At 41.6% G+C, this 24290-nt stretch overlaps 1 protein-coding gene and 1 long non-coding RNA gene across 3 annotated transcripts in view; one reads left to right on the top strand and one right to left on the bottom strand.

Annotated features, from left to right (window-relative positions):
• LOC110990567 (prostaglandin reductase 1-like) overlaps window positions 1–4405 on the bottom strand; it is a 47793-nt gene extending 43388 nt beyond the window's left edge. The window contains exon 1 of the mRNA XM_087130526.1: window positions 4278–4405. The gene's annotated coding sequence lies outside the window, so the exon portion shown is untranslated. The remainder of the gene's footprint in view (window positions 1–4277) is intronic.
• LOC147795891 (uncharacterized) lies at window positions 3430–24222 on the top strand. 2 transcript variants are annotated; one of them, XR_015423486.1, is made up of 3 exons: window positions 3430–3549; window positions 21608–21761; window positions 22361–24222. It is a non-coding gene; the product is annotated as an uncharacterized LOC147795891 (long non-coding RNA). The 2 variants fall into 2 exon arrangements; XR_015423485.1 differs by lacking the exon at window positions 3430–3549 and having other exon boundaries at window positions 21376–21761.
• The last annotated feature ends 68 nt before the right edge of the window (window positions 24223–24290 follow it).

Genomic DNA, 24290 nt, shown 5'->3' with positions numbered 1-24290 from the left:
CGCGTAAATCTGTACCGCTGGTATATCTCTTCCTCCGTTAATGAATCAAGCGGATTTTTTCTATCACGAAAAATTCTTTCTCTTCGAAGAGCACGTCTTGCCTCAAAATTCGCTAGAAACATAAGCGCCATTGCTTAAACAATCTTTCTTTGGTCCAAAGTTGTAAGTTACGATGACCTAGTAAGTCATCGTAACTTACGATGAATTACCATGGGAATTGCGACGAGTGAACTCGTCGCAATTTTCTTGAAATCGATTTTAGGAATCATCTTAAGTTGCGATGGATAACCCATCGCAACTTAAGATACGATCGATCGTAGCCTTTGGTGAAATCGGCCCCAGGCTGAAATTGGCACGAAATTCGGGCCGGATTTTCGGCTAGCCCGATTTTCGGCTGGACGCTATTTTTACGGCTACAAGCAACCCTTCACGTATCCGGCTAGAAATTCTACGGAGGCCGATCAAGGCATAGCAGAAAGAGCCCATAAACGTCTACAAGTTACAGAAAAAAGCAATGTCAAATAAATCCTTCCCTGTAATGTATCTTAGCTGTGAAACAACTTGAACAACTGAGACTTTTTTTCACCAACAGGAAACACGGACGGAATGTGTACGAAAAAACACAAAGCCTTCATGCAAAATGATGAGGGACCAGGCTGAAATTGGCACGAAATTCGGGCCGGATTTTCGGCTAGCCTGATTTTCGGCTGGACGCTATTTTTACGGCTACAAGCAACCCTTCACGTAACCGGCTAGAAATTCTACGGAGGCCGATCAAGGCATAGCAGAAAGAGCCCATAAACGTCTACAAGTTACAGAAAAAAGCAATGTCAAATAAATCCTTCCCTGTAATGTATCTTAGCTGTGAAACAACTTGAACAACTGAGACTTTTTTTCACCAACAGGAAACACGGACGGAATGTGTACGAAAAAACACAAAGCGTTCATGCAAAATGGATGAGGGCGCTAGTGCAGACAATGATGGCCCCCAAAATAATACCTTCGCGAACGGGTTCGCAATTTGTATACTGTCAATTTCTCTTCTATTAAGGAAGTTGGAGGCATATGAACTCGGCCATTTCTAAAGAAGCATGGAATTTAATGGCAGAAATATAAAAGAGTGCTGGACCTTATTTAGAGAGTGTGAAATGCGAAAAAGCAAAAATTGAAATCGCTCTATAATATTGATTTCAGGAGTCAGCGCACCCGATTAAGAACAAAGATTGGAAAATCGGTTTCTGGACGGATGTCCGTTTTCAAATGATTTTGTACCATCCTAGATTTTAAAAAAGTGTGATTTTCTCTTAAGGAATGTGTAGGGGGTACCCCTGGGCACACTTAATTAGCGCCCCGAATGATTCGGCCCACAGGCTGTCTCAGCCCAATTGATTTCAGGTGTGGCAGCGCACCCGATTAGGAACAAAGACTGGAAAATCGGTTTCTGGACGGACGTCCGTTTTCAAATGATTTTGTACCATCCTAGATTTCAAAAAAGTGTGATTTTCTCTTGAGGAATGTGTAGGGGGTACCCCTGGGCACACTTAATTAGCGCCCCGAATGATTCGGCCCACAGGCTGTCTCAGCCCAATTGATTTCAGGTGTGGCAGCGCACCCGATTAGGAACAAAGACTGGAAAATCGGTTTCTGGACGGATGTCCGTTTTCAAATGATTTTGTACCATCCTAGATTTCAAAAAAGTGTGATTTTCTCTTAAGGAATGTGTAGGGGGTACCCCTGGGCACACTTAATTAGCGCCCCGAATGATTCGGCCCACAGGCTGTCTCAGCCCAATTGATTTCAGGTGTGGCAGCGCACCCGAATAGGAACAAAGACGGGGAAAATCGCTTTCTGGGCTGATGTCCGTTTTCAAATGATTTTGTACCATCCTAGATTTCAAAAAAGTGTGATTTTCTCTTGAGGAATGTGTAGGGGGTACCCCTGGGCACACTTAATTAGCGCCCCGAATGATTCGGCCCACAGGCTGTCTCAGCCCAATTGATTTCAGGAGTCAGCGCACCCGAATAGGAACAAAGACGGGGAAAATCGCTTTCTGGGCTGATGTCCGTTTTCAAATGATTTTGTACCATCCTAGATTTTAAAAACGTTTATTCGGCACACAGGCTGTCTCAACTAATTTCTATCAACAGTTTCAATATATTTTGTTCTTTCTCTGTTTAAATTCAATGGGGTTGTGCATTTTGGTATGTGAGTAGGAAGACAATAGCTGTCCAGTCTCCTCCAATGCAACGACTGCCTATTGGTAATGTCTGTCAACACGTAATTCGCCCGCCACCCTGTTCTGCGCTTTGGTGGGAAACACTAACCTAATGGGCCAGCCTTGTTGACATGCGTTACCTATCTTTTATCGTGGCCTCGGAGGAGACCGCTGTTGCTTTGTAAGTCATGACAAATGAAACTTCAAATTTCATGAAACTCACCTATACACTTTCCTTCCCCCTTGGTACCCCCAATAGTGCTTGAAAACTTAAAGTAATCAATTTTTCTGTCCATGTTGTTGCCCCCCCTTTATTATATACATATTAAAACACATTAGCCACAGGCCCTGTTAATGTTGCTGAAAAACATGCGTTGCCCTGTTAAAAATTATTCATTGCAGCAAGCTCGTTGTAATAATTAGGACAGTTTGACAAAATAATCATAACTGATTATTCTTAGAAGTTTGCTCGAAAGAGTAACATACCGGTATATCCCTTGCTATTTACTTAACCACATAGAAAACTGCTAACATCAACAAAACAGTCGGGGAAAAAATCATAGTGGCGAACAATGTCCACTTCACTTAACCCCAAAACGCGACATTATACCTTGCAAACGCGAGTCAACAGTATCAGTAATTAATTGACAGAATTACAAGCGGACACTCCAAAATAAATAAACGAGCCCTTGCGTCGCCGAGTGGTAGCTAAACTTCCGATCCACCAAAAACACCACAGTACAGGGTGGCGAGCGAATTACGTGTTGACAGACATTACCAATAGGCAGTCGTTGCATTGGAAGAGACTGGACAGCTGACCAGGCTGAAATTGGCACGAAATTCGGGCCGGATTTTCGGCTAGCCTGATTTTCGGCTGGACGCTATTTTTACGGCTACAAGCAACCCTTCACGTAACCGGCTAGAAATTCTACGGAGGCCGATCAAGGCATAGCAGAAAGAGCCCATAAACGTCTACAAGTTACAGAAAAAAGCAATGTCAAATAAATCCTTCCCTGTAATGTATCTTAGCTGTGAAACAACTTGAACAACTGAGACTTTTTTTCACCAACAGGAAACACGGACGGAATGTGTACGAAAAAACACAAAGCCTTCATGCAAAATGATGAGGGCGCTAGTGCAGACAATGATGGCCCCGAAATAATACCTTCGCGAACGGGTTCGCAATTTGTATACTGTCAATTTTTTGCACGTGCTTGCGGTTTTTGGCAGCCCGGACCGTTGTTTACCGTGGCTGTCCGACGACAACATTCCAAAGGGATCCTGGTTTTGTTGCTTCTGTCGCAAAGCCGACAGTACTACCGGGCTCACCGATGGTAAGTGCTCCCTTTCCTTTCCTTGAGTCGGAACAACATACTTTTCAGCCTTGACATTTCTGGTTACTACCCTCTAAAATAGAAAAGGGTGACAAAACTTGCACATGACAATGTAATGCATCGATGATGATTGATCCTGCATGTCCTGATCCTGTACTGCCTGTTGTCAATTTACATTAGCATGATTAGGGCCTAGGCCTAGGCAGTGCTAGGCATAATTTGAAAAAAAAAAAAAAATGTTCAGATGGATGGTTTGGCCGGCCATGACTTGCCATCATTTTCAACATGCTACATTTTTCCTCTTAATTCTGTTGGCCTACTCTTTTTTTTTTAAATGTACATAGAAATGACGAGGAATTCAACAGGCCGGTGTTAAAAATAAAATATAAAAAATATTTCAATGACTGATCATGTCTCATAAACGTAATAACACTGAATCAATGCCAATTCCTTCGCTTCGGTGTGATTATAGGGGAATAAAAACCCCAGTTCTGTATTAAATTCAATCAGAAGTGCGTCATGTTTTCGTTTTAGGCATCGCAATTATCATTATTTCTGGAAGTGCTAAGCATCGCTAAGTTACAATTCTTATTCAACACGAAGCGCCACGCTTCAGAAGCATTTTCCGTTAATTTCATTCACAGGGCATGGCAGGATCCTTCCAAAAAAGCCAAAATTTCTCCATATAAATCTACAAAACTCAGTTTTTTCGAAATCTGAAAAATTACCTCTCAAAGCCAAAAAATTGGCCGATTATCTCCGATCAAAAACTGCAGTGGGGTAGATTTTCGTTGCGCATCCGAAAAAGAACATGGCGATAGGGTCCTCACGCCAGAAATCTACTGCGCATGTCCTGAAGATATATTCGACTGTTTGATGGCAGGAATATCAACTCCAGTAAAGCTTATTTGCAAGTGCAACGGCCAGAGCGAGCGGCATGAGACATAGCGCACAAGGGGATTAGCGGTGGTCGTAAAACTAGTCAGCCACAACGGAAAACCCGAAGCTAAGTTCTGCAGCGACCGCGGAAGGTGCTAATTGGGATTATACCAGGGGAGAACCCGTGCTAACTCCTTCTTTTCCTACAGTAGTAGAGAACTGACAGTTCTGGATCACACGCCCTTTTCCGCCGTTTTTAGCAAAAACCCCTGGGTAGTACATCGACTCAAAAAATCGGGGGAATCCCCTAAAAATCTGGAATTCCAGATTTCCCCCGGTACCTCATCGACCCAAAAAATCCGGCTCTAAAATACCGGGCGAATATATACATTCTGAGCCAAAATCTCTTTTACCCATCACACGTAGTATTCCCTCCAGTCGTACTCGCTACGCTCGCTCACCTTTTGACCCCAGCTGACTAAACAACTCGTGACTGGCACCGGCCTGCACAAACAAAAAAGGGATTTCCCCTTGCGAACAAGTCTCGACTTGCCCGATCTGAACTTGTGACCTCTACTTAAAGCATGGCTCTGTTCAAAGCAAAACACGCTATGTTTACAACCGCCTTAAGTAAATGGTCTATATATAAAAACATGTCAAGTCAAGGCGTCAGAAAAAATGATAAAAATTTTATAAATCTATATATAAAAAGAGACATGAGCTATCAACAACATCGACCTATATTAACGAACTTTATTCGATTTAAGAAGGTGTTTTTGGAAGATTTTATTAAACGGTATAAGATCCCATTACCGTCACCTAGGCGCAAATATCATACACGATCAGAGCTAATAAAAGCTATCAGAGAGGATCAAAAACAATTTAGATATCTCCCGCGTCAGTCATATCGGCAGCTGTTGAAAACGGTACAAAAATATAATATTCCTTATGCAAACAAAGACAGATACGTCAAACAGGACTTTATTGATGCGATTAAAGCTTATACACAACCTAAAGAACTGGAGGAAGTAGACATTAAACGTATAAGGCGTTTTAAAGATAATTTTCGTAATTGGGAGTTGATTCCTCGCTTCTATGAAGACGATTTAATACATTTTTTTGATTTTTATAAGCAGTTGATAGAGAAAACAGCGTTAGTTGAACTCAAAGAAATCGGGAGTTACAAATTACAAACACATCTTAAAGTGCAGTTTAGATTGGAAAAAATTGACGGAACGATTGACTACGGCACCTTTCCCTTTCAGAGTGATCAAGACGTAGTAACGAGTAAACCAAGCGTTAAAAATTCACTCGCTAAGCAACGCGAAGAACAAATCGAACAGGTGGAGGCCCATACACAAAAAGGCTCGGGGTGGATCTTTGACAAAGTTGTCGCTTTTTACATCAACGTGGTTAAATATAATCCAGTGGGTTCTTCTTACATTCCGTTGCCTAAGGAACTGTTAGACAAAAAAGCAATCATAAACGTCCAAAATAAAGATCAAGAATGTATCCGATGGGCGTTGAGAGCAGCTTTGAAGCTGTATTCAGACGGAGTCAAAAGTCAGCTAGAAACAAATCCAAAATATAAAATAAATAAGGAGCGACCTTCGACTTACCGGTCAGAATCGGATGGTTTAAATTTTACAAACATAAGCTTTCCAACACCGATTTCACAAATTCCACGTATCGAATCGCAAAATAACTTGGCGATCAATGTGTTTGGTTATACCAAAAAAGACGGTATTTACATTCTGCACAAAAGCAAGCGGCCAGAAGAACCGATCAATTTACTTTATTTTACCCGAGATGAAGATAATCACTACTGTTGGATTAAAAACTTTTCTCGGTTGACGGGTGACATCAATAAACACGACGGTCAAAAATACTGGTGTTTCAAGTGCATGACACATTTCCTAACTGAAGAAAAGTTAGCCAGCCACAAAGAAGATTGTCAAGGCTTAAACGTTCCTACATGTAAAGTCGAAATGCCAGTCAAAGGCGAGAATATACTCAAGTTCAAAAATTATAAAAATAAGCAAGACGCGCCTTTTGTCATTTACGCCGATTTTGAGTCTGTTTTAGAAAAATTACCGCTGACTGACACAAACACGGTGAAAACACAGATTCACAGGCCTTGCGGATACTCATACGCAGTCGTCAGATGCGATGGAGTTTGCACTAGCCGAAAAACATATAGAGGCCAAGACGCGGCTGTAGATTTTGTAGAATCACTTTCTCAGGAAACAGAGAAAATAAATGAAACGTTTAAAAACAAAGAGCCGTTGATTTGGGACGATCAATTACAAAAAATTTACGAAAAATGTAATAGATGCTGGATATGCGAAAAGTTGATAGATCGAGCAAAAGCGGATGAACCTCACTGTCAATGTGATATTCCAAAACCACCTGAGACAAAAGCTGACAAAATTGCTTTCTGTCATAAAAATGAAGCTGGGTTCAAAGAGTGGAAATGTTTAGATTGCGAAAAGCCCATCAACAATTTTAGAAAAGTTCGCGATCATTGTCACGTGACGGGGAAGTACCGAGGCCCAGCGCACGCTAGTTGTAATCTCAAGTTAAGAATAGTGCCCGACCAAACACCTATTCCGGTTATCTTACACAACTTGGAGAAATACGATGCGCACTTGATTATGCAGGGTGCTCACGAATTTTATGGGAAATCAATTAAGTTGATCGCTAAAAATACCGAGAACTACATTTCGTTTTCTTTTGGCCAACTCAGATTTTTAGACTCCTTTCATTTCATGGCGGCTTCGCTAGATCGGTTGGTTAAAAATTGTTCACCAGATGATTTTAAATTACTTTGTGAAAGGTTTCCAAATAACCCAAATTTACTCTTGGAAAAGGGAATTTATCCTTATGAGTATATCGATTCCTTTGATCGATTTCAAGAAACAAAACTCCCACCAGTAGACGCTTTTTATAGCTCTCTGAAGCAGGGAGGGATAACCGAGCAAGAATATGCTCGTGCGGAAACAGTATGGGAAGCCTTTGGTTGTCAAAACTTGGGGGACTACCACGACTTATACGTGGAAACGGACGTGCTATTGTTAGCGGGTGTATTTGAGAACTTCCGGAAGGTATGCAAGAAGAACTATGGCCTTGACCCAGCCAACTATTACACGTCACCGGGTCTGTCGTGGGACGCTCTGCTAAAACACTCTGAAATCCAATTGGAACTATTGACAGACATTGACAAGCACTTGTTTTTTGAAAGGGCAAAAAGAGGTGGTATCTCGAGTGTGGGTGCAAAGCGATATGCAAAGGCTAATAGTCCAGAACTACCCGATTACGACCCCGATAAGCCGGAGTCACAGATCATGTACCTAGACGCAAATAATCTATATGGTTGGGCTATGTCTCAGTTTTTGCCGGTCGGGAAATTTAAGTGGGTCAAAGACTTAGGCAAATTTACAAAAGAAAATATCACTAGGATATCACCCAAGTCGGACGTAGGCTATATATTTGAAGTCACTTTAGAGTATCCCAAACACCTACACGACGCCCACAATGATTTTCCACTAGCGCCTGAAAATATGGCTGTATCAAAGGGATGGTTTTCGGTCTATCAACAGAATTTAATTGGCCAAGGTGAGCCGCCAACCTCGGTCGACAAACTCGTATGCACTCTCTACACTAAAGAAAAATATGTGGTTCACTATCGTACATTGCAAAAATATCTCGAACTCGGGATTTCCTTAAAACAAGTTCACCGGGTGATGTCGTTTAAACAATGGCCTTGGATGAGCAACTATATTGACAAAAACACCGAATTGCGCAAGAAAGCAAAAAATGATTTTGAGAAAGACTTTTTCAAATTGATGAACAATTCGGTATTTGGCAAGACGATGGAAAATGTAAGACATCGAATTGACGGCCACCTCCTAAGGGACGAACAAGACGCCGCAAAATATAAAAAATTAACGTATAAACCGAATTACAAATCGACGGTGCCATTTGGGGACTGTTCTCTTTCGTTTGTGGAGATGTACCGAACCAAAACAAAATTAAATAAGCCAATCTATTGCGGTGTAAGTATTCTCGATATCTCAAAAACGTTAATGTACGATTTCTACTACAACGAACTAAAATCAACTTTTGGTGAAAAAGTAAATTTACTTTATACGGACACTGATTCTCTATTAGTTCAAATCGAGCAAAGCTCTGACGATTTAACTGGTTACCTAAACGAGAAGCGCCATTTATTTGACTTTAGTAATTATCCACCGGGTCATCCGCTTTACAGCGTCAAAAATAAAAAAGTCATAGGCAAAATGAAAGACGAGTTTGGCGGTAAAACAATTTTAGAAGCCGTTTGTATTAGGCCAAAAATGTATTCAATTCTGACGGTAGATCACAAGCGAGCGTCAGCGAGCAACGAAGCGACCAGAGGGAGCAACGAGCGAAGCGAGTACTTTTCTTTAAAGAAGGCGAAAGGGGTCTCCAAGGTAGTAACCGAGAAACGATTGACCCACGAGATGTATAAAAGATGCCTATTTGAAAGGGTTTCTCATTTCAATAAACAACAACTATTTAGATCGGATAAACATCGGGTGTTCACCATTTCACAAAATAAACTTAGTTTGTCGCCGTTGGACACAAAGCGTTATATATTGCCGAACGGAATCGATACGTTGGCTTACGGGCATAAGCGAGCGCAGCGAGCGAGTGGAACGAGCGAGCTACTCCGGTAATTCGGTATCCTCGGGCACGACCTGAAGTTCCTCTTTGACGAAACTCCTATTCGGGCCGTTTAATAGGTAGTACAATGTTGGGCCCGTTTTGACGCGTTTTCCTTTCACTCGTTTAAATTGACTGGTGCGCTTTTCAATTTGGTAAACGTCCACGGACCATATCGGATCTGTTGCCCTTCTGACGGTGCCGCCCTCTTGCTCACCCGGGTAATAGAGGTACCTGACGACTGCGTCTGGAGGAAGTTCTCTTTGGGTAGTTCTTATAGGTGTACTTGGTTCTTGGTTCACTCGCTTTGATTTTATAGCTTCTGCAGGAACGGCATCTATTAACCGCGTTTTTTCCTCGTTTAACGATTTCACGACCTGAGGCAAACGTTCTACCCATTCCACGTTTCGCGCACCTACATTTAACATCTCTTGAGCGTATTGGTGGCCAAATAACCTTTCGGCTAAAGTACGGTTAAACCTTTCTACGATTCCTTGAGATCTGTGTACCCCAGGTTCACCCACTTGAATTTGTACTTTATTTTTTGTCATTAACTTTTTAAACTCACCTTTGAATTCAGATCCCGAGTCTACCATTACGAATTTGGGCCATGTCAAAGGTGATCGCGAATAAATCTTCTTTATTGCTTCACTCACTTGTTCGGCGGTTTTACTGGTCAACGGTTCTGCTTCTTTATACCGCGAACCCACGTCTACCACGGTTAAAGCGTACTTAAACGTTTTCCTTTTAACTCGGTCCCAGGGTAAATAAAGTATGTCCATTTGATGCGCGTAATTAGGTTCGACCGATTCTGATTGCAACATTGTAGGTCTGGGTACGTAATGTGGTGCGGGTAAGTATATTTGCCAAACGGCCTGCTTTTTTAACCACTTCCTAATAACTGATTTGTCCGCACCGGTCTTTTCGTGTAGACGATCGACAGCACTTTCTCCTCGCCAGTAACCCTGTGGGCTGTAAAACAATTTTGAAAATTCTCTCTCCATTTTAAAATAAGTTATACAAAGCGAGTATTACCGCAGCGAGTACCGGTAAGCCAACAACCCGACTATCGCAGTTCCACCTATAATCCAAACAAACTCGCGAATTTTTTGATCTTCGGAAGGCTCGTAAAAATCGGACAACTTAGGCTCTGGCGGTAACGGGGGAAGCGAGTGGAACGAGCTACCAGTCAATTCTGAATACTCCCGCAACGCTTTGTCCACATTTACAAATGTTTGCTGACTCGCGCGTTCTTGTAGCATTCGTTCGTTCAAAAAGTCTAGCAGGTGCGTGCGTTTTTGGTCCCACTCTTGTTTTGCTTGCTCCAGTTGCTCCATCGCGAGGTCGTGACGCTTTCGTTCTTCGTCGACGTTGTTATCTTTTGATAAACTGCTAAATAAAAAATTTGAGCCCGTGAAGGCCAAGGCGTTTACTATCGCTCCTCCAACCATCATTAAAGCACTAGCCATTTTTAAAATAAGGTTAAATTAAATATGGAGTACGAGCGAAGCGAAGCGAAGCGAGCAACGAAGCGACCAGAGGGAGCAACGAGCGAAGCGAGTGTTACCGAAATTAAAGATAAATTAATCGAGATTCAAACCGAACAGGTAGAAACTCAGCTAAAGATCGACGAAATCGCCCATATGTTAGAAGGTGAAAAATATGAAGATCTGTTTTTTGCAGCGGGTTTAACGTTAGTCGTGTTTTCTTTTCTTTTTAAAATTATAAAATAAGAATTGTATTATATAAAAGTAAGATGTATACCAAAAAGCTTAACCCGAGTCGCAGACTTAAAGTTCCTCGCGCGATCAAAGGCGAGCGGCGCGAAGTCACCATTACGCACAACCCGAGTACCGTAGACGCGGGTCACACGTTAAACGTAAAATTCCCAGCCCTAGGCACGGATGAAGTCATGGTACCCGGTACTGCAAAGTTGGCTTTTAAACTCGATCTCGACGGTGCCTCGGACGACAACCGGACGGTTTATAACAACGTGGCGAGAAACCTGGTGTCGGAAATAAATGTGAGTCTCCAGGGAAACAAAATCGTAAGTTACTATGACGCGGACGTATTTCACAATTTCAAGGACAATTGGTTACCCCCGTCGCAGACCAAAAATATGGCGTATTTTGGTTTGGAAAGAGAAAACGTAGCTAAGATACGTCTAGGGGCTGACGATGCTAATGCCGCCGCAAACGATGGTAAGGACAAAGCAATTGCTGACGCTTTTAAAAACAGGTACGCGATTCCACTAGACACGCCTATCTTAACGGATCATACCCCATTTTATCCTTCGTGGTTTAAAGAGCCTCTGACGTACCAACTAACTTTTAACCGACACGACAAAGTGGTTAATTCGTCAGATACCGCGGCTGAATATCAAATTTCAGATCTGACCCTGGAATACGAGGTAGTCACCAACCGAGACTTGGCCCAAACCTTGAGAAACAAGAAGACGATGTATTACCTTTTTGACCGGATTCACTCGTGGAAGAAGCAAGCGGTAAACAAGTCAGACACGCTGTGGAACATCAGCATCGACCAGAGTATTAGAAGCCTAAAAGGGGTGTTGATTTTGTTTAGAGATCCGACGATCAAGAACCCGCAAAAATTCTATAATCCGCACATCACAAAGACGGTTGTCACGGTCGAAGGTAAACCAAATCAATTGTACTCCCAGGGTCTGTTTGAATATCAACATTGGAACGAAGTTACAAAATATTTCGGAGACTCGGATAAAGAATTGGCTAGAGGAGTCGTCTCGGACTTATCCTTGTTGGGAGTAGACCTAGCAGACTACCTAAAAGACAAATACGGGCTTTGGCTCGACTTCCGAAGTTCCGACGACAATTCCGCCCATGGATCGGGCAGACCTCTCGGTGGAGGAGGAGACATATCTATACAGATGGAACGAACGGCCGAGAACGCAGGACCGCTGACTATGTACGTATTCCTGGTGATGGACTCTCAACTAACGGTGGAGGACGGGAACTTTAAAAATCTTGTTTATTAAAAATGAACGAGCGAGTGGAACGAGCGAGTTATGAGCGTAGCGAGAACCAGATGTTTAAGAATCCCCACTGCGCCTTGATCGTGGGCAAAACTGGCAGCGGGAAGACTAACTGGATCTTAAATCTTTTAGAGACAGAATACCGATTCACCTTTGAAGCTATCGTCATTATATGCCCAACGCTTTTTAAGAATAAAACGTATTTAGAACGACTGTGGGTGTACACCGATGAAAACGTTTACCTATGTGACCTGGATCGAGAAAGACTAGAATTAAATGAGGCGATAGAACTTTATCAGAGAGTATTCGACGGGATAAATACATTGTTTATTATCGACGATTGTGCAGCTGATCAATTCATCAAGTATCGTAAGAAGTCTAAGAGTGGTTCAGTTTGCGCGTTGTCGAAAATGGCTTTTAGCGGTCGACATTATCTTCACAGCTGCTGGTTACTCACACAAAAGTACAATTCAGTTTTAAAAGACTTCAGAGAAAATACTGCTTGGGCAGCAATTTTTCATTGCAAGGACCGTGGTTCGTTTGATCAGTGTCTGGACGAGAACGACATTGTACCGGATGAAAAGAGAGGGGAAATTAAAAGGCATCTACGCACCGTGAGATTTAGTAAGTTGGTGTTAAATACCGAAGCGCCCGCAAGTTACAATATTTTTTAGCTAGTTACTCAGCTCAGTTGTAATACGTTTTAGCTAGTTATTTATTTGTTTTACTTTGTTGATAATTACTTACCCTTTGCTTGAGCATAGCTAATTCAGCTGTGCTATAATAAAATTTAATTTAGTTATAGTAAATAGATAACAATGCTACAATACGTCCAGCTAGTTATTCAGCTAGTTATTGCAGCTAACTTGACTTATTATACAGTTGAATACATACGACTAAAGCATACCTACAACAAATTTAAAGAGTACTTATTATTAAAATGGACGACATAAAAAGCATATTCACTGAACCAAAAAGCGAAGCAATCAGCTCAAACGTAAAAGACCGCCTCTGCGCGATAGTTGCCTCGGGCGAAAGTAAGAAGTATCTCGGGAAAGAATACACGATAAAAGAAATCGAAGCTCTACCACCAAAAGAACAAGAAAAACTGTTTAACCTCTACGAAGTTAAGTTTGGCAAAGAAATTGTCAAAACCCTCGGTCACTCGATTTTGAACCTCTACTCTCGTCTACTAGGAATAGCTACCCCGATCGATCTACTCGGATTCAACGTCAACTTAAAATCAGAGGAAGCGCTTACTAAAGACCTAAACGACGACCCGATCATCAGTCAAACGATGGGTAGACTACTTACAGAGGTCTGTTATAAATATGGAGTTTATCTTTCTCCACTTACAACAATGCTGATTACAACAAAACACCTGGAGTTTAACAAAAGTTCTGTTATTATAAAAGAGGATGTCAACAAACGAAGTGAACCCAACAGAAGCGAGCAACAACGAAGCGAACTCGAGCAACCAAATTCAGAAAGCAGTTAAGTCAGTTACTAAGCGAGCAGAACGAGCTAAAAATCCGAAGCGCGTAGAACAAGGTAAAAAATTGGCCGAACATAACAAGAAGATGAAGCAACAACTCGTTAAGATGAAATTAGCGGGCGAACCGAGTGAAGAATCTAGCTTTACCCAAACGGCCTTTGAAAACAGAAGCTTGATACTCGGTGGATTGGGTATCGCTGGTGTTGTGGTTCTCTACTTAATTTGGAAAAATAAGTCGACTAGTTCACAACAAATTAGCGTTCGACCAAAGCAAAGCTCGAATATTCCCAAACAAGAACCGGATTTAGATATGGAATAAATACTCCCTTCGGTCGTAGCTCGCTTTGCTCGCTTTATTTAAAAGTTCTTTATTATTAAATATGAGTAACGCTAAATCAATCGACGTAAACGGAATCGCCAATACGGTTTACCACGGCGCAGTTGTTTCAGGAATCTCACTCGGATACGCCATGCTGTCGAGTAAGCTATTTAAAATTAAACCACCGGACTTCAATAAGTTGTCCGCCGAAGATGCATTAAAATTAACCGCCTTGTCCAGCGGCGCACTCTTTACCCAAGGTTGGTTGGTGGGGCAGGGTATCTTACCCTCAACATTTCCTATGGGCGGACCGAGTTAAGTTTTCTTATTTTAAATGGAAGAAGAGGGATTTGAAACGGGCGACATGGGTCAAGAACGTGAGCAAGACTACCAAGATGAACGAGAATGGGACGCTACCTTTGATGATACGAACGAAGCTGGAACGAGAGATGTAGGAACCGATAGAATGCTAGAAGAAACAACCCCTATCGAGGGTGGAGATGGGGTTGAACTAACAGCTAATGATTTTTATAAATACTATCGCGATATGGGTAGAACAGACGTACCGTCTAATCTCAATGACGAATTATTTACATATCGAAAAAATGAAGGTCTATTTTTCAAAGGCGATGAAAGGTGGGCAACGCGAGAGGTACCACTAACGGATCAAAGGAGGGGGCAAGTCGACCGATTTGTAACTCTCGATACGATCGCCAAAAATGCGAGAGAGGCTGGATATTCCGGAACGGGCTTTGTTCAAAACGTTTTAGGATTTGAAAATTATGGTAAAAAGGTATCCCAGGCTAGTCAGAATCTAGAAGCGATTCAACCAGAACAAATCGAGCTAGAAGAATTACCCGCGACCGCAGACCGGGTCAGCGACATCGTGGAGGATCTCACTCGTGACGTAGACGTTCAAACAGAAGGACTAAACTATCGCGAGTTGGTCGCTTTAGATAAATCGTTACAAACGGTAAAAGGAGAATTAATTTTAAATCAAGGTAAATTAGATGAGTTAGACGCAAAAATTCAACAATTTGAAGCCAAGTTAGAAGAAGCGACGTCCGAAGGAAAACGTATGGAACTTCAACGGCAATTGGACGACTTACGAGTCGAAAGACGGGGTAGATTAGAAGCCATCAATAGAAATACCGATCGATTGAGAAGTCAAATTAATCGAATTAAAGAAACGATTACGGCAGTGATGGATTCGGATTTAACACTACGTGAACGAATTAATATTTTATTTAGAGAGCAAGGCGTCACGATCGTGAGCATTTTAACGGCTATTGGTTTAGCGATAAGTACCATCGTTAGTAGTATCGTGGCTAGCGTCAGAGCTGTTGGAACTCCTAGCGTAACGCCTGAACCCGCACCTAAACCAACGCCTGAACCCGAACCAGAACCAGTTCCTCCTTCCAAAGGTGGAATTACCGATTGGATCAAACGTCAACTGTGGAATTTAGCCAACGTATTAAAGAAACTCGGGTTGAGCGCATTAGGAGCTTTGCCCGGGATCATTGGTAGCATTTTGAGTTGGATTTTTAACGTAGCGAGTAAAGCGGTTGGATGGGTGGCAGAACATTTATGGACCTTGTTTGTAGGCTTGGGTGTTTTGCTTTTAACGTACGTGCAAAAAGGGTAAAAATAGATTTTAAAATAAGATAAAAATTCACCCCAAATTTGAGGTGAATTTTTTTTTATGCCTTACATCAAACCGTTCTCGCTTCGCTTCGTTTAAGTTAAAATTTTATACAGCGTAAAACCGATGACACCCACTGCAACGGCTCCGACGGTTAAGGACAGTTTTTCTTCGTTGTGTATGTCGAGCGGTTTAGAAGGGGGAGCCAGAGCGATGCTTGGTTTTGGTACAGGAATGATCGCTGCTCTCTCTGGTTGCTTTGGTCTGGCAGGGCTCGCTTCGCTCGCTCTGCTCGTTGCTCCCTCTGGTCGCTTCGGTTCTTCTGCAAAGTCGTCTTTAACCTCAGGCTCCACATTTAAACCCGGTACGTAACCAGTCTGCATATCTTCGGAGGCGACTTGTAAATTGTTGTTATAACCCTCAAAAGTGCCGATGCGTAAGTCCATGTCAGAGGGTACCAGATATAACCCCGGTCTGACTACAAAATTTAAAGGCGTTTTTGCATATTGTAACGAATCTTGAAAATGCTCTATTGATTCTATCAAATCAGGTGTTGAATTGATTTCTGACTCCACGAGCGTCTCAAATCGTTGCCGCGCGTCTAATCCGGTACCATAAGACAAAATACTCGTCCTAGTTTGAGCTTGGGATCCTAATAAGGCATAGATGTAAGCTCTAATAGATTCATTTACCTTTCTAAACCCTATATCTGTAAACTGAGACTTTTTAGGAATAAAATCCCACCAGGCCAAAGTGACCGCGTCCGACTGCAAAATCCAAGTGACCGTGTAGGTACTCGCATGGCCCGAGCCTTTAGGTGGATCAGCCACGCCAAAGCCCATGTAGGTAGATCCCATATATTTAACGACGTTGGTGACATGTAAATCGTGCGGGTCATAGTTTTTATTTGGAACAGGTACGTAACCGTTGTCATAATAATAAGCGGTGCCTAATCCGTTTGACAAAGTGTCTTTTGTTTGTCTGTACGATTTATTCGGGTCTACTCCGTATAAAAGGCACGTGTCGATAAACTTCCGATGGTCATAATTATTGTGTAACGCGTCAAATACGTCGTCGCTCGGAATGGGCATCACGCAGTCGTAAAATATTTTTCGTACGGTGTAATATAAGTGAAACCTCATTATAGCCGAGACGTACGGATTAGGGTCAGACAGCAGATCAAAACCCACACCACAGGCCGTCGTCGCGCAATAGACCGCAAAATTAAATTGATTTTGGTAAAATGCCAACGGATCTGAGTTCCAGCGTTCTACCACTTCGTCCGTGGTTACTTTTGGTAGTTTATACGCGTGCGTTAAATTTGGAAACTCGGCTGTAAAGGAATTGTCTTCGTTGACTAAAATATTTAGACTACTAAAATTACCTCCCATTTATTTTAAAAGAATTTTAAAAATAATCTTCACCAGTCTTTTACAGGTGCCGTTGGGTAGACCAAGTTTTTATAAGCGGGTGGATTCTCTTCATACCCAACCGACTTTGTAAAACTTATTCGCCAAGTTTTTTCATAAGATCTTTTTTTAAAACCGCCGCTAGCGCTTCTGCTCTTTCGTTGACTCGACGTTCAAATTCTTGCTCGCTGTGAGCTTTGCTCGATTCCAATTTTGTAGATGTACGCGATCTAATCTTTTCTTTCATCTCGTTAAATTTTTTCAGCTCGGATAAAATTAAAACAAATTCTTCCTGGGATATGTCGCCGTCTTCAATCGCGTGAGATACGTATTCTTCGATTGTATTTAATTTAGCGTCTGCCAACATTCGAATTTGGTCGTGTTTTTTAGTTTTGTGGGTGAGTCTACGAGATGCGTACTTTAGAACCGCATAAGCGCCAAACGCACCGATAGCGACGCCTTCCATCACGAGCCCGACGGGACCAGTGATCACTCCCAAAATAGCGGGAATGCCTACGGCTGCCGATGTGGCACCTAGTGCTTCCACGCCGTATTCTACGTACCCGAGCGCGGTTAAGAGCCGTTTGATCTTTTTGTAACTAGCTTCGCGCGCGTCGCGTTCTCTTTGGATTTGAGATTTAATTTCTTCGATCTTTCTTAGCCTGTAAATCTTTGTTTCCGCTTGTTCGGTTGAAGCTCGCTCGTTCTCGCTCCGGTCGTTATACTCACTCGCTTCAACCGAGTTTAAATCAGGATATATGTTAGTCGTCATCTTATAATTAAGAGTTTTTAAACGATATTCACCTCGAGCAAAATTCCATCTCCTTCACCGCTTACCAACCTACCTTTGTCGTTTTTTAAAGAAAAGGTGAGTTCGTCTATGTTCCGATCTACGAGCCTTTTACAGGTTGGGTTTACCTCTAAATTGCACAGAGCTGTGTCTCTGGTGCTGAGTACAGTTGAAGACTTCCCGTCATAAAAGTTATAATTTGGATCGAGCTGCTCGCAGTGTATAAACAGATATTTGATACTATCGATGTTATATTTACCTTTGTATATAAAAAAGTTTTGTAATTCAACAGAAGGCAGGCCGAGCAATTGACCCACGTGCGTGTTTAGTTTTAGTTTTAAATAAGGGTCAAAAATGACTAAAGTCACCGATTTTGACTTTTCATATACTTTAAAACTCACGCCTGGAATGGCGTTTAAAATAAAATCAAACCAGTCGATTCCGTAATACCCGGGTTCTAAGGTGATGCTGCCAGTCAATCCAGAGATACTTATAGACTCAAACGCTTGCTTTGTGTAAAGTTGGTTAAATATGGGTTTTGCTTGGCCTTTTAAAATAGATTGTACAGTAGAAGACGTAGTATCCCAAATGAACAATTGTTTCTCTTCAGTTGTCGGTGGTGGCCTGCCCTTTAGATGGTTTGCATAGTCTAATCTATCAAAAATTTGATTGAGGGCGTGTATAATGCCCGCTAGTGTCGTTTGAAAAGACAAAGAAATGATCAAACTTACATCTATTTCAGTAATCATTCTTGGGTAAAAAAAGTCATCTAGCATTTGTATTACAAAAAGCTCGTCTTCATAAGAACCGCTGTCAAGAAGGTTTAACTTTTTTTCCATTTCTTGTCGTAAAGTATCATTAGATAATAGATTAAAATATAAAGGCTTATAATGTACACCAAAATAAAAAGAAGAAAAATCAGTAAATTTGTCTTTTATTACACTTATTATAGATAACATGTGTGCTTTATATACTTTTATTCGTCTAACATTATATTCCCAATTTAAAGTGTATTTTTGTATGTTTCTTAAAAAATTTTGAGTCGCAAAATAAAATCCAAAAAAAACATCTATTAATTGTAAACTTGGTTTTTCAATTTCATATTTTTCACCTATATATAGATCACTATATTTTTGCACCAAGGCTTGATTGATTGATCCATCATCACCGGGTTCGTTAGATAATTCTTTTACCCCCCACTCAATCTCTGTCTCTCTCATAATGTTAAAAAACTTTTTTTCTAGCTGAATGTTTTTGGCGCAGATACGTTTGCTCCCTTTTTCGTTTTTAATCTCGTTTTTTAGTTTAAATGTCTGTGGATTATTAGTCAAGTGAAATGTATGCGTCTCAATATCTTTCTCCATTTTATTAATAGATATCTAATTCAATCAAAATTTTACCGACGTTGTTTAAGAGTTCATCTCGCTCGTTTCTCAAAGAAAAGGTGAGTTCGTCTATGTTCCGAGATAATAGCTTTTTGGGTGTTTTATTCGTTGATTCATAAGGGATAACGCCGAGCAGGTTAGAAGACTTTCCGTTATAAAAATTTACAGAGTGCTCCAATTGCTGGCAGTGAATAAACATAGGAGTTGAGTTATACTCGCCTATATAAATAACGTTGGGAGAAAGTTTGTTTTCGGGTAAGTTTAGCAAGTTAGCCACCTCTCTATTGAGCCGCAATTTGAGATTGGGATCCGTAATGGTTAAGGTCACCCTTTTTGATTCCGAGTGCACCTTAAAACTTACTCCAGGGATGGCGTTTAAAATAAAATCAAACCAATCGATTCCGTAGTACCCGGTAGACACCACGATGCTTCCTCTTTGCGACTCGGGCAACGGTTGAGCCAAACTTGGAGCTAGCAAAGCATATATAGGTTCTTTCATTCCGTCAAAATAAGTTTTAGAGCCGTCTCTTTTCTTCTTTTTTCGTTTCTGTCCAAATTTGTATCCCATTGAATGTCGGTGTCTTGCGCCACGTATAAATATTCAGCTTCAAACTGAATGTTTTTGACTCGGACTACTTTATCGCCTTTAATGTTGTTAATCTCGTTTTTTAATTCAAACGTTTGAGGATTTTCAGTCAAGTAAAACGTATGTGTTTCCATTTTTAAATTAAACTATTTTTAAACTTCTCCATAGCGTTTTCCCAGTGCTTATCCGAGACACCAAAAAGTTCTTTCACTTTAGATTCGGTTCCCCCAGTGACGTCTTGATAACAGACTGCAATTAAAGCCTTCAACGGTTTACCTCGAGAGATATTACCGTTTAAAACTTGGTTCAATCGATATTCTATTTCACCCGCTTCGCCGTTTTGAAAACAGATATTATACTTCTGCAACGTTTTTCTCGATTTTGGCGGCTTAGGTTTTTTCCAAACGTGATGCTTGTAATACCGATCTCCCACTTCTGCAGCGTCAAACGAAGAAACCCACCCAAAAATTTGACCGCAATGTTTACACGTGTATCTTTCACCCGTTTCAAGTATTTGGTGATCGCAAGGTGGCCTCGGTTGAACATTTCTCGTTGTCCCAATTATGTGTACTTCCTTTAGATTCAGCAAGTGGCAAAGTTCCGCATCAGTCATTTTATATAAAGAGATTATTTATTTAAAGCAAAAAAAATTTAATCCCGGGATAACCGAGGTTAAATTGACTTTCACTAACTTTTATTTAACTCCCTTCGGTCGTACTCGCTCGCTCTGCTCACTTTTAATCAAACGCGTTCAAAAGGTAAGGTTTCTCTTCAACCGTTAGCATAGCTGATATAACTCTATACCTAACACTCGCGCCGCAAGAAAGTGAACCGTGTGCACCATAGTAAATATCTTTAGGAGAGATCAAAGAGATCGCGTGGCATTTCTTATTTGCAAAAAGAGCGCGATCGATTTCTTTAAACGATTTATCCACCAAAGAGGCGTCATAGGCGATCTTAATGTACATCCTACTTTTATCGGTATAAGCCGGTTTAACTAAGTAATTAATTTGATTGGGTATGTCATCTAGTTTTTGAGACACCTTAAAAGAGTTACGCGTAATCACGGGGAGGTCTTCCAGGGCCTCATCTGTTAATTTTTCAAAATGTCTGTAAACTGAATCATTTATACGTAATAGCAGCGATTCAGTATTTGGAGACAGTTGATAACAATTTGTTTTTGGTCAGTAGGGTTCCTTAGTACCATATTTGTAAACCGGGTTTATACCATAACAAGGGTCTTCGAGCCTAATCAACAATCGTTTATGTTGGCCCTCGTGAGAATAGAGAATCTTAGAAGAATTCTTTGCGGGTCTTAAAATGACTAAGTTTTCAGGGTCAAAGGGACCGTAGGTAATTTTTGGGTTTTTGTTGCCGGCATTTAGACGTTTGTGGTCATTTGAGACGATATACATGTTCTATTTATAATTAGGTTTTTTAAATTTTTTATCATTTTTATTCAGGCGGGATTTCTGTCACGAGTTGTTTAGCCAGCCGGGGTCAAAAGTTGAGTGGGAATCCCCGGCGCCAGTCACGAGTTGTTTAGCCAGCCGGGGTTAAAAGGTGAGCGAGCGTAGCGAGTACGACTGGAGGGAATACTACGTGTGATGGGTAAAAGAGATTTTGGCTCAGAATGTATATATTCGCCCGGTATTTTAGAGCCGGATTTTTTGGGTCGATGAGGTACCGGGGGAAATCTGGAATTCCAGATTTTTAGGGGATTCCCCCGATTTTTTGAGTCGATGTACTACCCAGGGGTTTTTGCTAAAAACGGCGGAAAAGGGCGTGTGATCCAGAACTGTCAGTTCTCTACTACTCCTACCTCCATGCATGGAGTAGAATCACATTCTACCTCCATGCTCCATGCTACCAGCAACACGACACCGCGAGTCATCGATTATCTTTTTACTGTATTTGTCATCCACCGCGGTGATTATGCAAGCAGCTTGTCCGTTTAAAGAAGAGTAAGACAGGTTAGGCCCTTCCTTAAAAGGTAAGTGCTTATAACTGTAATTCTGTTACGTATGGGCATTGTTGGTGAAGCAGAGGTCAGGCTTAAACGCAATAATTTTAATCCTCAACAGTCAACCGGGTTGGCCACGGTTGTTTCCTACCTCCATGGGTGGACCACAGACAATGTTTATTCGTAGTCGTACGTACATGTAGACTCGCAGTCGTAGTGCAGTAAGGAGCATCTGGGCTTGCCACAGTGCCCATACTTCAGCGTCATCAAATATGGCAAATACTAACAGTGTCAATAAGTCTAATTTACCCTTTTAAGATTAAATGTTATACCATTGTATTGGTGAGACTAAACTGTGAAAATGTAATGGCAGTACATGTATGTGATGCAATGTACAATATTGGCCACCCGATGTAGACATGTTTGAGACAGTTGGTGGCAGAAAAATTCTTTTTCATTCTCAATCACAATGAACATGCGCACTTCAGCTCAGACGTGGTGTAAACAATGGTAGAGGACCGGTTTATTTACTGCAACCAAAGTCCTTATAGTTTTTACAAAAATAAATTGTCTTATTTGCTTTGCCGTCGCCTCAGTGGCTGAAGCCGCTCCTTCGTGCTTTTCGGCAGGTTGAACAGCGTGAACGCGAAGGGAAGTTTTCCCGGTGGAGAGATTTTCACGCAGACTGGTGTAGTTTTCAACGGCTGTTCTGGCCTCCTCCAGCGTTTAGGGGTTTGTCATGCCGATCGCTACGGTGGTTTGTTGATCGGGGAGCCCCTTTAAGAAATGTCGTAGGGCAATACTCTCTCTTGTGCCAGCATCGGCTGTAGGGTATCCTCGCATGACAAGGCGGCGGATGTCCGCCACATATTCAGTCAGAGTTCTGAGTTCTGTGGTAGTTCAGAGAGTTCACGAAGGAGTGGTTGCTATAGTAACTCGGGCATATAGAGTAACCGCAGTATCGAGCAATAAGTGTGATCGAGTAGTATTACATGTACTACAGTATACTGACATAAGTTTAGATCCCACCGCTGCCGCCAGTGTTGCGTTCCCTAAATATCAAGTCGATGGTAGCATGGACTTCATTAGTGTCTACGGGATGTGATATTTGGGGTCAACAATTTATTAAAGGGTATTGTCGCACTTCTCTCGGTAAGCGTCCAGCCGCCGCACTACGTTGGGTTCCTCTCTCGCAATAAGGGTTTGGTCCGCCAAACACAAGGCCTAACACTTGTGATTTTTATCAATTTTTGGAAGGTTTGCATAGGGTGAGAAAGATTCAGTCGTCTTGCCGTGACCTGTGCGGTGAATCCTACGTAACGCCGTGACGCACTTGAACGATCGTTTGAATTTCTCCGCATAGCGTGACCAAACCTCTTTGTTATAAACCTCTGAATTCGGTTGGTTAAATACTTATAGAATTAACTTCATCACACATCAAGTTGAATCCTTGGTGAACGATTTTAAAGTCATGAAATTTCACCCAAAATTCGAATCGGCGATGTACGAACATTGGGCTCGAATTTATATAGCAAAGTGTTCTCTAGCCTCATGTGCACACGAAGAAAGCTAATAGGATTTTTTTATTTCGCTATCGTTTGATGATGGTGAGCTACTTTAATCAGAATATCCTTCAGAATCAACGCTGTAAGTCTCCCAAGAGTGTCGCTATCCGATTCCGCCATCATACGAACGCATGCTGAGCAGCGCATGTACATGTATGTACACGTACATTTGTACTGTATGTTGTGCTGTGTTTATCACTGAGCTGACACGCGCACTGGACACTAGACTAGTCTGCATACGACAGCATTTTTCAAGTGGCAACCCTCAACTTTCTCGGGCACTTAGGACCATTTTTCAACCGTAGTTTTGAGCAAAAAATTTGTTCAGGTAGAAACACTTTGTCAATTGAAATAATAAAAAACACATTACATGTTCACATAGACCCTTTAATGTTCTGTTCAGTTCTCTGACATGTCTGACTGTATTTAATGCAATGCATATGAGGGCCAGTGCCGGCCGTAATGTTTTCATAGTATTCTGTTTGTTTTCCCGGTGGAGAGATTTTCACGCAGACTGGTGTAGTTTTCAACGGCTGTTCTGGCCTCCTCCAGCGTTTGGGGGTTTGTCATGCCGATCGCTACGGTGGTTTGTTGATCGGTGTCAGATGATTTGTGTTTTATTATTTTTTTTAAGTCTTTTTACATCCCCCTTGTAGACAAATAGCCTGTCTTTACTATTCCTGCCCCCCAAGTTACGTTGACTAGGCCATGAGTTTTCTTCTTTAACTTTCCCCACTGAATTCATCCCTCCAGTTGGAGTCCTATCGTGTAGACTCTTTTGTGTAGTTATCTTGGCTCCTTTCATAATTAGGCAGGTATTGAGTATAGTCAGTAGTAGACTCTGGGGGAGAGAGCTTTTCTCACCCCTCGTTACTAACTAATTGTGTTTTCTAGGACTGTGAACAATAAACCAGAATGGAAGATAACCTGTTTCTTGGTCTGTTTCTTTTAGTTAGATGAGTTGATGTAGCTCTGGTAGAAAGCCGTACCTTTA

The sequence above is a fragment of the Acanthaster planci genome, linkage group LG20 (assembly GCF_054643075.1).
Source record: "Acanthaster planci isolate LZ-2023a linkage group LG20, COTS_SCS, whole genome shotgun sequence".
NCBI classification, from domain to species: domain Eukaryota; kingdom Metazoa; phylum Echinodermata; class Asteroidea; order Valvatida; family Acanthasteridae; genus Acanthaster; species Acanthaster planci.
This window is presented reverse-complemented; position numbering and strand designations above follow the sequence as displayed.